This window comes from Macrotis lagotis, chromosome 3 (assembly GCF_037893015.1).
Source record: "Macrotis lagotis isolate mMagLag1 chromosome 3, bilby.v1.9.chrom.fasta, whole genome shotgun sequence".
Lineage (NCBI taxonomy): Eukaryota > Metazoa > Chordata > Mammalia > Peramelemorphia > Peramelidae > Macrotis > Macrotis lagotis.
This window is the reverse complement of record NC_133660.1, coordinates 72,019,637-72,034,071: the sequence shown is the minus strand read 5'-3', so window position 1 is coordinate 72,034,071 and position 14,435 is coordinate 72,019,637. Positions and strand designations below refer to the sequence as shown.

Below are 14,435 nucleotides of genomic sequence, written 5' to 3'. Positions count from 1 at the left end.
ATAGAGAAGATAATTGATTCTGAAATAGGCTAGCTTTTGGAATTATTTCTACAAAATTCTTCAATACTTTCAAAAAAGATTAAAAGGAAGCAGTGATTACTAAAATTCAGTTATCAAAATCAGCTTTGTTCATTAAGGAACCTCATTCCTAGGGAAATTTGATTTGCTATTTTAAATGCATTTTATAGATTCCTTTTGTCTTTTCATCACTGTTGCCTTCATATTGAAAACTCCCTTGGGACACAGAAAACATCCAAGCCCAAACCTTGGCTACTGGCTACTGAGTTCATCTGATACTTTAGACAGATACTTTGCTCATCTGTTCCATGGGACCTTCATTTTTTCTTCTTTTTCTAAAAAAAAAAAAAGGTTTAGTATTATCATTTAATATTACAAACAAATTATTTCTTACTCAGTTTCCTCCAGATAGAATCTTCTTTCAAAGCAAACAATTAAATAAAAATAGTTTGTTTTCCATCTCCTTATCTTTGTCAGTTTGCATGGAGTAAAGTGAAACCTCTGAGTTGTCTTAATTTGCATTTCTCTTACTTTTAGTGATTTGAAACTAGGTTATGTGATCATTTGTTGCTGACAAATCTTTTGAAAATTATTACTTTTATGCTTTTCATTCAATATTGAGCCAGATATAGGGACACACTTGAATCTTGGCACCAAGAGTCATTAATATTTCTTCAGACTTAGATAAAAACATCCCATTGCAATTGTTTGGATGATTGTAAAGAATCTCTAAAGACTTTGAACAATTCTTCAGAACCAAATGAGCATTGTACACCCTAACAGTAACATGGGGGTGATGATCGATCTTAATGGACCTGCTCATTTCATCAGTGCAACAATCAGGCACACTTTTGGGGTATCTGTGATGGAGAATGCCATCTGTATCCAGAGAAAGAACTATGGAGTTTAAACAAGGTCCAAAGATGTACTACATCTTTTTTTTATCTCTAATATATTTTTTACTATATCTAGTTTTGTTTACTCTCTAATAGTTTTACTATTTCTAATATTTTATTTCTTCCTCAAGGATATGTTTTTTCTCTCAGCACATTTAATTTTGACCAGTGTGTAGCATGGAAACAGTGTAAACATCAGACTGCCTTCTGTGGTGGGGGGAAGGAGGAAGGGAAGGTGGGGGGAAAGTTGCAAAATTCAAAACCTTATGATAGTTAGAAACTACTATTGTAAATAATTGGAAAACAGAAAGTATTTATGTAATTAAAAAAAGAATTTCAACAGCTCTCCTTTTAGAGGTTAGATGGGTGATCACTTTTGTTTTCCTGTTCTTTACCTTTTCAAATCCTTGCACTGATATCGATTTTCTTTTTACAAGATTAATAAAGATTTTTTTTTTGAAAAACACATCTGTCCTTTGCTTTTTTGTGACAAGACAAGCATCTATTACTGTGGAATGACTTTTATGATTTATATATGACAAAGAATGGGGAGAGATACTCCACCTCTGATTTCCTGGTGAGGAACTTCCTTTACCAATACAGGTAGCTACTTTTTCTTCAACATGTATTCTTTACATTTCCTTTTTTCCTTCCTTATATGCAAAAACCAAGTTTCAATGTTCACTTAGAACCTTTAGTTCCAGATTCTCTCCCTTTCTCCCACCCCATTTCTCATTGAGAAAGCAAGTTATTTGATAGAGGTTAAAAATGTGTAGTCATGAAAAACTTTACCACAATAGTCATGTTGTAAAAGTAAACGTAATCTCCCCCCCCCCAAAAAAAAGAGAAACCTCAAGAAGAAAAGATGAAAAGGAAAAAATATGCTTCAACTATATCCAGATACCCATCAGCTCTTTCTTTGGGATGAAATGTAAGTCTGCTCCTTTAACATAAGTCCTTCGGAGTTCTCTTAGGTCACAGCATTACTGAGAAAAAGTAATACATTCACAGCTGATCATCCTGCAATATTATAAATAAATGAAAAGAAAAACCTGCTAGAGTGAGAGAAAATTGTACATTTTATTCATGAACCTTGCAAGATACACCTTACAAAAAAGGGTACCTCACTCCTAGGCATGAGGCACATCTTAGTCTCAGGAGTCAGGTAATTTATTGTCCTCAGAAACTCTTTCCCCTCCCTCTTGGATGTTCGTAGTTACAGTCTAAAAGGTCCACCCATTCCATTATATGCCCATGATACGCCCTTGATCCCCCCCCCCCATCATCCTAGGAATGATATGCTAAAGAACCCCAGTCAGCACAGGGGGTGTGTGGGTTAATTTTCAATTACCTAATTGGGCAAACTCAGTAGCATTAGGTCAAGATCTCTAGGCCACTCTTGACCTTTAGGGTTTGGTATCCCTGGAATGGGATTAGGAAAACTCTTCCAGCCTTGTGATTGGCTGGGCCATTCCCCCTTTTTAATGGATTCCCTAAGGCACCCCTCCACACCCTGTGAAGACCAACACCCTACATTTCTCATATGCAATATTGGTGTTACTTTTTATATCAAATATTTCCCATTGTGTTTGCTCATCTAAATTTTTTACTGAGAGTATCCTGTTCTTCATTTCCCATAATAGAACAGAATTTCATCTTAATCACTTGCCTTGATTTATTCAGCCATTCCCCAACTCATGGGCATCCCCTCCATGTTAGCTCCCTGCCACCAGAAAAGAGCTGCTATAAATATCCTGTTTTTCATCTCTTCTGTAAGATTAGGCATGGTTTTATAGTCCTTTGGGCGTAGTTCTACATTATTCTGCAGAATTGTTCTACATACATTCTTATAAAGTTACCAAGGTTGAGAAAATAAGTGATTTACCAAGGTCACACACATATAAGTATTGTTGGAGCTGGAAGTTGAACCCAGGGTTTTCTGGCCCTGGGACTAGTCCTTTTTCTCTTTTGTTTAGCATGTCATATTTCTTATTTTACTCTCCTCCCCAGCTCACCCACCCACCTATATGTGTATGAACATGTACATGTATATTACTGCTTAGGTTGTCATTGTATTCTGTATGGTGAATGTCCCTTTCCCTTAATGCTAATGTAGAAGAATCTATCCTTTCTTTTGTCTATTGACTCTGCTGGTATTTCTCTCTTTTGCAGATTTTACTCGAGTTTGATTTTTTTTCCTTAGATTTTTTCAAGGCAAATGGGGTTAAGTGGCTTGCCCAAGGCCACACAGCTAGGTAATTATTAAGTGTCTGAGGCTGGATTTAAACTCAGTTACTCCTGACTCCAGGGATCTATCCACCATGCCATCTAGTCACCCCTCAAGTTTGATCTTTGTAGTTATCAATATCCATTTTGAGATATCTATTCCTTTTGTTGGATAATCTAACTGATCATAGCATACCCAATATAATCTTTAGGTTCAGCTTTGCTTAGTTTTTCCCTTATTGCCTAGTTGATTCTTTGGGGTTGCTTTGTTGTCAAAGAATTTTTTTCACATCTACTTCTGGAAAGCTTGACCCTAGGCATCAGAGACTGTCTTTCTCTCTTAATTAAAAAAAAAGCCCATAGCTGTTTAAAAGTTATGTGGATATGTACCATGTGTTGTTTAGGCATTACTCATGTTTGGACTCCCCTCAGATTTTTATTTTTTTGCCACATCAAAAAAAGCTACAAATATTTTTATATAAACTTATAATTTGCTTTGCTTAGGTCTGATCCTTCACTTGCTTGCCTTACCTTTGATTCCCTTTTGCCCTGTCTTGCCTTTCTTTTTCCCTTTCAAGTGAAATGTACTTCTCTTTTCAATTATGTGTGTTTTTGTTTTCTTCCTTCCACTAACTTATTTCAATAAGACTAAACTTCAAATGTCAGCTGCTCCCCTCACCCCCTCTTCTCCTTGTTTGTATAGCTGTCTACTTATTTGAGATAAATTTTCACTAGCCTTCCTTTCTCCTCTCTCCATCCCAGTCCCTGTATTTCTCTTCCTTTCTTTTCCATTCTTCTCTTAAGATCATTAATATATAGCAACCATTCCTAAACTTTGTCTAATAGACCCCCTCTATGACTCCTGATTATAATCTGGTTCAGAAGGAGTCACATGTGTCATCTCCCCATATTCTAATATAAGTAGTTTATTCCCAAATGATTATTGATTTTTCTGCTCCTTCCATTTTTATGTTTTAACTCTTGTGTATGAGCTTCAAAGTTTCTATAGAGCTCTGGTCTTCTTAGGAATTCTTGAAAGTCCTTAATTTCATTAAGGGTATATTTTCCTGGGGCAGCTAGGTGGCAAAATGGATAGAGTACTAATCCCTGGAGTCAGGAGGACCTGAGTTCAAATCCAGCCTCAGACACATAATAATTAGCTGTGTGACCTTGGGCAAGTCATTTAACCCCATTGCCTTGCAAAAAAACCCTCAAAAGCACATTTTCTCCTATTAGGGATTAATTAGTTAGGATTATATTAACTTTTATTATTCTTTTGAAAGAATTCTATTTGAAAGTCTATAATATACACTGTTTTCTACTAGTTTTGTTTTTTTTTTTATGTGATGCTGACTATGTCAACCCAGCACCTGATTTTTTTTCTTTCTGGCTTCTTGCAGTATTTTTCTTCTATCCAGAAGCTCTGAATTTTGGTTATTTTGTTCCTTGGAGTTTTTATTTTGGTACTTCTTTCAGGAAGTGGATGGTGGATTCTCTTTATTTCTACTTCGAGCAACAGTAAGCTGCTCCTGGACCCAGTACTATTAGCCAACTGGAAAACTCTACTGGTTCCAAGTGACAGAATTACAGGCTTCACTTTGGTCTGGGATTCTGTCCTGGTTAGTCTTTTGCAGGCTTTAGATTGTGCTAGAAGTTGGACTTGAGACTCAGCTCTCTTCCTGGGACATGAGCCACAGAGGTGCTGCTTGCTTCTGAACTTGGTAACTCTCTCAGTACAATGACCAGGGCCTTCTAGCATTATCTACTGGAATGTCATTCTAGAGTATGTCCTCTCCTCATTCCGTCCTGGATCTGTGATCAAAAACAAGGTGACCAAGTTGCCAGTTGTGCCCTCATATGGTTCTGGGACCTCCCCTTGCCCTGGGACATAGTCTTTTCCCCAAATAGTTCTCTTGGCTAGATGCCATCCCTTAGTGTTCACAAAGCATGTTCCCCACATTGCTTCTTCCTGCTCTGCCCCCTTGGCTCTGCCTTCCTGGACTGTAGATTTGTTTTTATCCAATTGGCTTTTTCTGTATAGTTGGTTTGGCCAGAGTTGTAACTGATTATGAATTTCTTCTAGGAATTTCTGTGAGTTCCTTCAGATTGTGTTGTTTTTGCCTTTTTTGTAATCTTTACTATTTGGCACATCATAGGTGCTTATTGCTTGTTAACTAGATGATGGACAGGCATGAATGAATCATGAGCAACATCACTGGAAGGAATAATCACTTCAGTAAGTAACAGATTTGTTTGAGTTTTCTGAGAAGTTCAGATATAGACATTTTATAATCTCCTTTGGTCTAGAAATGCAGGATCTGAAGTGATGGTGAAAGTATGAATGGACAATTTGCCAAGGAAGGGTTGAAGGGAAGCATTTAATGTTCTGTTCTGGTGGTATTGCTATTCAATTTTTTTCAGTCATGTCTGACTCTTTGTGACCACATTTTGGATTTTCTTGGCAAAGATACTGGAGTGGTTTTACCATTTCCTTCTCCAGCTTATTTTACAGATGAGGAAACTGAGGACTTGAGAATGACCCAAATTTCTGCCTGGCATGCAAAAGATGCTTATTAAGTATTGGTTAACTTTCTGACTTGAGGTTTAGTTTACAGAGAGAGGCGGGGAGGAGGGAAAAAAGCACTTCTGTTGATTTGTGCCAGCTGGCTTATTATCTTTGCCCAACTTTTGGGTAGCAGCTGTTAGGGAAAAAGGTTTTTCTGCTACATTTGCTGTTTATTGTTTAAGCTAGAACTTTGCCCACTAACTGCCAGTTATCACTCAGGTTTGCCAGCAGCTTGAGCCAGAAAGGGGAAGCAGAGGTGGCAGAAATACAAGTTTTGCTTTTGGAAGATCTCTGACAAAGAAACATTTGAATATGCATATATTTCCAAGAAAATGGTGCTTCCTTCACCATGATGGTTATTTTTTGTCATCATTGTATAACATTTGATTCAGAACCAGAAAGGAGATTTTAATTCTTAAAAGTGGTCTGCTGGCTTTATGTATTTTTGGGTATGTGTTTTTTGTTTTTGTTTTTGTTTTTGTTTTTTTTTTTTTAATTTTAAATCCCAGGATGATTGGTCACACACTCAGGGCTAGTTTTATTGTTAATGTGATATGACTGACAGTGAAATTTTAGCTAAAACAAATATCACAGAGCATTACTTGGGGACTAAGGTGCTATTGAAAAGAGACATTATATACATTGTATATATCTGTATATCTATTGTGTATATAATGTGTGTATTATATACTTTGATAAAAGCCATAATATAGTTTATCTGTGCATAGTGAATACTATACAATGTACTGACTGGTGTATGTTAGATGGCTCTATGTCAGTGTGCCTACTGAGTGTGTATAGCACACTCTTAGGCCCTATTAAGGAAAATCAGAAAAACCATATAGGCAATTCTCAATTCATGACCTACAAACAACTCTATATAAGGACTTTGAAGATTCTCACAGCTACCCTAAGGTAGGGGATAATGTTAACCTCAATTTACAGATAAATTAAGGCTTAGAGTGATGAAGTGATTTGTCTATAGCTAGTAAGCATCTAAGGCATGATTTGAACTCAAATATTACTGACTCTATGTCCATTGCTTTCCCATTTTCTCATTTCTTCTTTTCTTTTCCCCCTTCATTTCCAAAATATCTAGTTTTGATATCTTAAAAAAAAATAATTAAGGCTTTAGATAATTTTTGGTTTAGAAAAGGAAAAGGGAAAAAATAGCTATAAAAAATTGGGAGTAGTTTGTGACAACTCATCGTCTCAGGAAAGGCTGTCTGCTGACATCCCTCTTTTGAAAACTACCTTATTACTGATTTTTTCCCCCAAGGTAATGGGGATTAAGTCACTTGTCCAAGGTCTCACAGCTAGGTAATTATTAATTGTATAAGTCTGGGTTTGGACTTGGGTCCTCATGATTTCAGAGCTGGTGGTCTATCCACTGCGTCACCTAGCTACCCTCTGATGTTTTGGTGTGCTGTCTAAAATTCTACCATTTACAGATTCATTTGAATCACTGAATATACTCTTTGAAAAAGTTGAGCACAACTTGAGTTTTTAATCCCTATTCTACCTCTTGGTGTCTGTCTCCTCTGTAAAATGAGGAGGCTGAAACCATTGATCTTTAAAGTCTCCCAGTTTTAGATTTATGACTCTATGGACTGGTTAATGAGCTATCAGGAATTAATTTATTAGTGTATATTGTCCCACTCATGGCTTTTCTCTCAGATCGTTGTTGTTTGTCTTTTGTTCTTAAAGAGGATCAATAAGATCAGAATATCTTGGCTTTCAAGAAAGTGAATTGAATTTGAGTGAGGCAGAACTGTGCAAAATCATCAGCTCCACTCTCTTCTCCAGAGTTATCTGAGTCCAGTGGCAAGACATAGGTCAGGGTGACTGCCAATAACCCCAGATACATTGGGAAGTCTTGATCTTTTTAAGGTAAGGTCTTTCAGAGGTCTCAGTTTATCTGAGACAATACATTTTTTTCCACTTATTTTTTAAAATTTTTTTTCCCCAATTACATATGAGGAGAGTTTTCAACGTTCATTTTTTTCTAAGATTTTGAGTTCCAAATCTTTTTCTCTCTCCCCTTCCCCTTTTACAATCAAACTGATGTAGGTTGTACATGTACAGTCATGCCAGACATATCTCCATATTAGTCATGTTGTGAAAGAATCAGGACAAAAGGGAAAATCACAAGAAATAAAAAACAAAAAAATGTAAAGTGAAAATCATAAGCTTCGATTTGCATTCAGGCTCCATGGTTCTGTCTCTGGGTATGGATGGCATTTTCCATCACAAGTCTTTTAGAATTGTCTTTGATCACTGTATTGCTGAGAAGAACCAAGTTTATCATAGTTGATCATTTCACAGTGTTGCTGCTAATGTGTACAGTGTTCAGGTTCTGCTCACTTTACTCAGCATCAGTTCATGTAAGTCTTTCTGGGTTTTTTTGAAATTCATGATGCAACACTTTTTTAAGAGGCAGAGATAAGGAAGGAATGCTCTTCAGGTGTCCCTATATTCAAGGATATAGCTGCACAAAGGCCCAGATATGCTAACTGGGTTGTTGTATATAAGGAATAATTTTAGTAGTCTTTTTTGTCTGGGTTGTACAGTGATTAAGAAAGGGGTATGGAAAAAGAGGAACTGGTTTGTGAAGAAATTTGAACTCCAGAAGAGTTTATATTTTACCATAGAAGCAACAGAATCTTTGGAATCTGTTGAGCAGAAGAGTGACTTGGTAAACCTTGTGCTGTCCAGGAATTTTCCCTACAAGCCTTCATGTGAACCTCCCAAGTTTTGCTTGCAGATCTTTACTTACAGGAAACCCACTAGTCCATTCTACTTTTGAACAGCTCTGGTGAAGGTTTCCATATATTAAACCTAATATAGCAATCTGTTTCTTTGAAGTTTAGACCCATTTTCTCTTAATTCTCTCCCCAGGGGCCAAGCAGGACTAGGTTGATCCCTCTAATGCCTGATAACCCTTCAAATATTTGAAAATTGTTTTTTTTAATCCCTTCCTAAGTTTTTTTTCTTTCTCTGGGCTTGTTGCCGATGGGAATTAGGGTCACCAATTAAAGACAGAAATCAAGGGTTACTGAAAGAAGGAATTCACATGCTCCCTGGGATTTTAAAACTGCTCAAGATTTATTGTAAAATACTGCAAAGTAAACAGGTTAAAGCTCCTAGAAAAGCAGCAAACACCTTGAGGACAGGTTAGGTAAAGTTTGAGAGAGAGAGAGAGAGAGACAGAGACAGAGACAGAGAGAGAGAGAGAGACAGAGACAGAGACAGACAGAGACAGAGACAGACAACCAGCCAGCCAGCCAGCCCTGGCCACTTGGCATGGGAATCCATAGTGAACCAGGGCCTACCATGGGAGCATGGCATAGGAAGGAAACAGAGATGCAGACATCCTGCAGGATAGAAGGTAGAGTTAGGAAGAAACAAGAAGGGAGGCACTTCCTCTTAAATACACTTCTGTTAGTAGGTTGACAAGGGTGCTTGGGGAGTAGTCTAGCACCTGGACCAGGTATTTCCCATTGGGAAGTGAGGTGCTGATCTTTCCTGTCCCAAGGTACTTGCCTCTAAGTTCAACATGTCATTTCCTGTCATGCCAGTGTCAATGGGCACTGAGGGCAAAAAGGGAAATCCCTCCTCCCCCTTAGTGACTGAAACCAGGTAGATTGGAAATGAGAAGATAGGCTACACATTTTACATTTCACAATGAAAAAACAGGAGTTAATTTACATCTCAAGAGCCAAAGAACCTTCCACCCTTTAACCAAGATTTAACAACATTAAAGATTACAGAATTTGTTCCTAATTATAAATTTTCTACATTCATAATTCTCTGTATCAGTCTCAACATCCTTGGTTTTCCCCAACTGTTCCTGTTGTATCTCTTTCAATCCTGTTTGCTTTTCTGTGAATGTTTTTTTTAACTTTTAATATTTAAATTTTTTTTGCAATTATATGTAAGAATTTTTCACATTTAAAATTTTTAAAAAAATTTTTAGTTCTGGTGCTCTTAGATAGAGCACCAGCCCTTGAGTCAGGAGTACCTGAGTTCAAATCCAGACTCAGACACTTTATAATTACCTAGCTGTGTGGCCTTGGGCAAGCCACTTAACCCCATTTGCCTTGCAAAAACCTAAAAAAAAAATTAAGTTCCAAATTCTCTCCCTCCTTCTCTACACTTCCCCTCCAGTGAGAAGGCAAGCAATTTGATATAGATTATACATGTGCAGTCATCTAGAACATTTCCATATTAGTCATGTTTTGAAAGAAATCATCATGCAATATCTTCCATGCCTCATCATTCAGTGTAGTCCTTGTTCATGACCCTTCATAAATTTGATACTGGGAGCATTTCTGAATTTCTCTTGAGATCTTAAAGATACAAATAGAGTATGTTGGCTATCAGTTATTTATCCCTTGCTCTTGCTACTTGTACAACTTGTTGTCTTTTGTTGACTATATTTCTTTGATAGGTGCTTCATACTACTGATTTTTCCTAATTTCTTGTTTGTAATATATGGCAGCCTGCTTTATATACCACCATGGTTTTTTTCACTGGTTTTTAACTTCACTTCTTTGGGTGTGTTGTGTTCCATGATTTAGGACCAATGAAGAATTGTAATGTTAAAAAATAGGGCTTTTGGTTTCACGCCATTAAAAAAAAATTAGTCAAAAACAACTCCTTCCATTGGACCCCCCCCCCGCCCCCACCAGCAGTGTGCTATGATAGGTATTTATAATTATAGAGAACTTGACTAGTTTATAGTAAATGGGAAAGCAAGGTAAGCTTGTAAGAACATGGAAAAGAGGAAAGGGATTTTTAAAAAGTAATTAAGGTGAACTTTTCAATCCCTAAATATTTCAGGAATATAGCTAAATATAAATGAAATGTTGTTATAAATGAATGAAAAGAAAACCTCCTAGAGTGAGAGAAAATTGTACATTTTTTTCATGAACCTTGCAAGATACACCTTACAAGGTATGGGTACTTCACCTAGGGGTGAAGCACGAATTAGTCTTCAAAGTCAGTTAATTTATGGTCTTCAGAAACTCTTTCCCCTCAGTCTTGGATGTTCATAGGCTCTCAGAGGTCCACCCATTCCATGACATGATCCCCCCCCCCCACATCATCCGAGAGGCATGATATGCTAAAGAACCCCAATAGCCACAGGGGGTATGTGGGTTAATATTCAATTACCTAATTGGGCAAACTCAGTAGCATTAGGTCAAGATCTCTAGGTCACTCTTCCCAGTTGAGAATCTTAGGGTTTGGTATCCCTGGAATGGGATTAGGAAAACTCTTTCCAGTCTTGTGATTGGCTGGGCCATTCTCCCTTTATAATGGATTCCCTAAGGGCTTCCCTCCACACCCTACATTTCTCACAAATATAAACAAGTATTATGACAGTGTTTAATATCTAGTCAATAAAGCAACACAACATTTGGATGATTAGTAAATACTGTTACTCTAGTATTGAAAATGCTGTTAGATTTCTCTAAAATAATCTAGAAATCATTAGATTTTTCTATGCTTTAGGCTGTCTTCCCCCCTCTTTTAAATAACTGAGATTTAAAGTGTGTGTGGGGGGTGTATGTTAAAGAAGTCCTAGGTTGGTATTGTTCCTTTTTTCAAAAAAAAAGTAGGGTGTTAATTTTAGTAATTTGTAGTAATATATTTGAGAATTGCATTGAGATCTCTTGAATGAGTAAAGCTCAAATGCTATATAAATTACTATTTGGTTAAGCATTTTAGAATTGCAGATAAGTAAATTGTAAATTTTAAATGTTGAATGAATAAAAAATTAGGTGCTATTTTGGTCAGTTTTTTTGGGGCGGAGAGCAAGTTCATTTTATGATTCAGGGAAACCCAGATGAATTAGGTTTTTGAAGTTTCTCATTAATTAAATGCCAAGTTTAACTAGTTGTGCTGCTAAATTCCTAATTGGAATTTTAGGTATTTAATTTTTGTCAAGAGGATACATATAATCCTTAATGTCAGTGCCCATTTGATATCTGCTGCATTAATATGTGATTTGCTCTGGTTTTAATGGCTCTATGTGATTATAATAGAGTAATATGTATCTAATGATGATGTCTATACATGAACATTGTTACTCATTGTTAAAAATACATTTCATTAATTATCATTTTAGATTGTAAATTTTTTTGCCTTAAATACATCCTTCCAAGATGACATTTTAAAATAAGTGTGTAGCATCTTCTTGGTACTTCTATCCCATCTGCCTTTTCCTTTAAACTGCCAAACTTCTTGAAAATGTGATCTTTACTTAACTGCTCTCATCTCTTAATGACTCCTCACACTTTAACCCTTACTAATTTGGCTTATTTCGCTATGAACTCTTTGTGACTTTGAGTAAATCTTTTAGCATATTTGGGATTCAGCTTCTTCTTCTGTAAACAGAAAGGTTTAAACTATATAATCTCCAAATCTGTGAGCCCATGATTCTAACTCTCTTTTGATCTGTGTGGAGGAGAGAAGTAATATGAAATAAGCCCCAAGACAATGTTATATCACATTAGGATGGGCCTTGAATACTAGGCAAAGGAATATGAACTTTACCCAGGAGGCAAAGGACCCCACTGAAGATTTTTGAGTAGAAGTGTGATTTGACTAGATGAATGAATATATCATAAAGATTCAGGTAGCATTAAGTACAAGGTATGGATTGGAAACTGAAGCTTAGAAAGGTGGGGGAAAATTTTCTAACTCATCAGATTTAAGAGGTGAAAATCCAAGATAATGACAAAACTATGCACATGGGAAATCTAGTCAGTGGTGGTCACAAACATAAATGTGAAGAAATAACAGGTTTAATGAAAACAATGAGATATTGAGGTGAATTTTCCTGTAAACAGTTGAAAAGGTTGGTCTGTGAAGCAACTTGGTGGTGCAATGGATAGACTGCTCTGGAGTCAGGTGGACCTAAGTTCAAATTCAGCCTCTGACACTTGATGTTTACTAGCTGTGTGAGACCTTGGGCTTGCAAAAAACAAGCCAAAAGAAAAGAAAATGTGGATCAGGAAGTCAGAACTAGATAAAGATTTCTCTGCCACAGAGGTAGCAGTTATTGCAACTTAGGGGACTGAATTGCATTTTCAAAGTATAGAATGTAGTGGACAACATCCACATTTAAGGGGCTCAGAAGAAGACAACCAGAGAAGAACCTGGAGGGCATGGCATCTCTGAAGCCAGGGAAGGAGAGTATCATGTAAACTCTGCCAAAAGCTGCAGAGAAATTAAGAGGGGTAGAATTTTAAAGGATTTTGTAACTGAAAGATGAGATAGAGAAATAGAGGAGGCAGAAGCATTAAAGGAAGACTTCTTTTTTTTTTTGGTGGGGGGATCTTTTGCTATTTAATATTTGACTTGAATAAGGCAGAGACAAAATCTTTACCAAATTTGTAGATAACAAAACTGAGAGGGATAATTAATACACAAATTCAAAAAAGATTCTGACATACTAGGACATGGGGCTGAATCTAATGAGGTGAAAATTGGAATTTGAAAGCCAGTTTCCTAAGTACATAGATAGATTGTAGTTTGATCTGGGGCTTTTGGTGGTTTTTAAGCTGATTGTAAGTCAACTGTGAGCCATGGCAGCCAGGAAAACTATTGTGATCTTAAGCTTGCTTTGAGAGGCACGATGTCTGTTAATGAATAATATGACTGCAATAGTCCTATTGCCAGAGCACATATGGCATTTTGTGGTTAGTCTTGGGTATCACTTTTTTTTTAGTTTTTGTTTTTTTTGCAAGGCAAAGGGGGTTAAGTGGCTTGCCCAAGGCCACACAGCTAGGTAATTATTAAGTATCTGAGGCTGGATTTGAACTCAGGTACTCCTGACTCCAAGGCCGATGCTTTATCCACCGCACCACCTAGCCGCCCCTGGGTATCACTTTTTAAAGAAAGAATATTGTGATAAGCTGGAGAGTGTCTAGAGGAAGGTAACTAGGATGAAAGAACTCAAAATAGGCCATATGAGGATCAATTAAAGAAATTGAGGATTTTTATCCTGGAAAAGAGGAGACAGAGGACATGATAGCTGTCGTGTATTTGAAGGACTGTGGAGCAGAAGAGGGATTTTCTGCTTGACTTCAGAAAGACCCAGTGGATTGAATTGGCTCTCCTAATACAGAACTATCTGAATGCAGAATTGGATAGCTTGAGAGTTAAAGTTGCCTTTTACTTGGAGTCCTCAATCTTTATCCAGATATGTTATAAAAGAGATTCTCCTGTTCAACAATAAAAATCCCTCACAACCTTCATTCAACTTTATCTTTCCTGCTTAATTAGCATTACTTTCCTTCATATATTTCATAAATTTTCCTCATCTGTCTCCGTATCTTTTCGGTGGTTAATTCTGCTTGTCTGGAATGGACTTTCCTTTGACTTCTATCTCTTGGAAATCATAGTTTCCCTCAAAACTCAGTTCAGATTCTATCTTCTACATGAGGCCTTTCCTGACTCCCTTCAGCTACTATTTTTCCCAAGCCTTTAAATTTTGTTCATTTATTTCAGTTGTGTTCAAGTCTTCTTGATTCCATTTCGGGTTTTCTTGTTGAAGATGCTAAAATTGTTTGTCATTTTCTTTTCCAGTTTACTTGACAGATAAGGAAACTGAGGCCATTAAGATTAAGTGGCTTACTCAGGGTTAAACAGCTAGTAAAGGCTGGATTTGAACTCAGGTCTTCTTGCGTCTAGACTTGGTTGCTCTATTCAGTAAACTACCT

The 14,435-nt window shown here is 36.9% G+C and overlaps 1 protein-coding gene across 2 annotated transcripts in view; it reads left to right on the top strand.

The window, feature by feature from the left end:
• WWC2 (WW and C2 domain containing 2) overlaps positions 1-14,435 on the top strand; it is a 252,848-nt gene that overhangs the window by 32,818 nt on the left and 205,595 nt on the right. Inside the window, exon 1 of one of the 2 annotated variants that reach the window (XM_074228914.1) lies at positions 1,151-14,435. This exon is cut by the window's right edge and continues 22,582 nt beyond it. The exons of the other annotated variant lie outside the window; for it this stretch is intronic. The gene's annotated coding sequence lies outside the window, so the exon portion shown is untranslated. Of the gene's footprint in view, positions 1-1,150 lie in introns of those variants that run through there. 2 annotated transcript variants of the gene reach the window in all.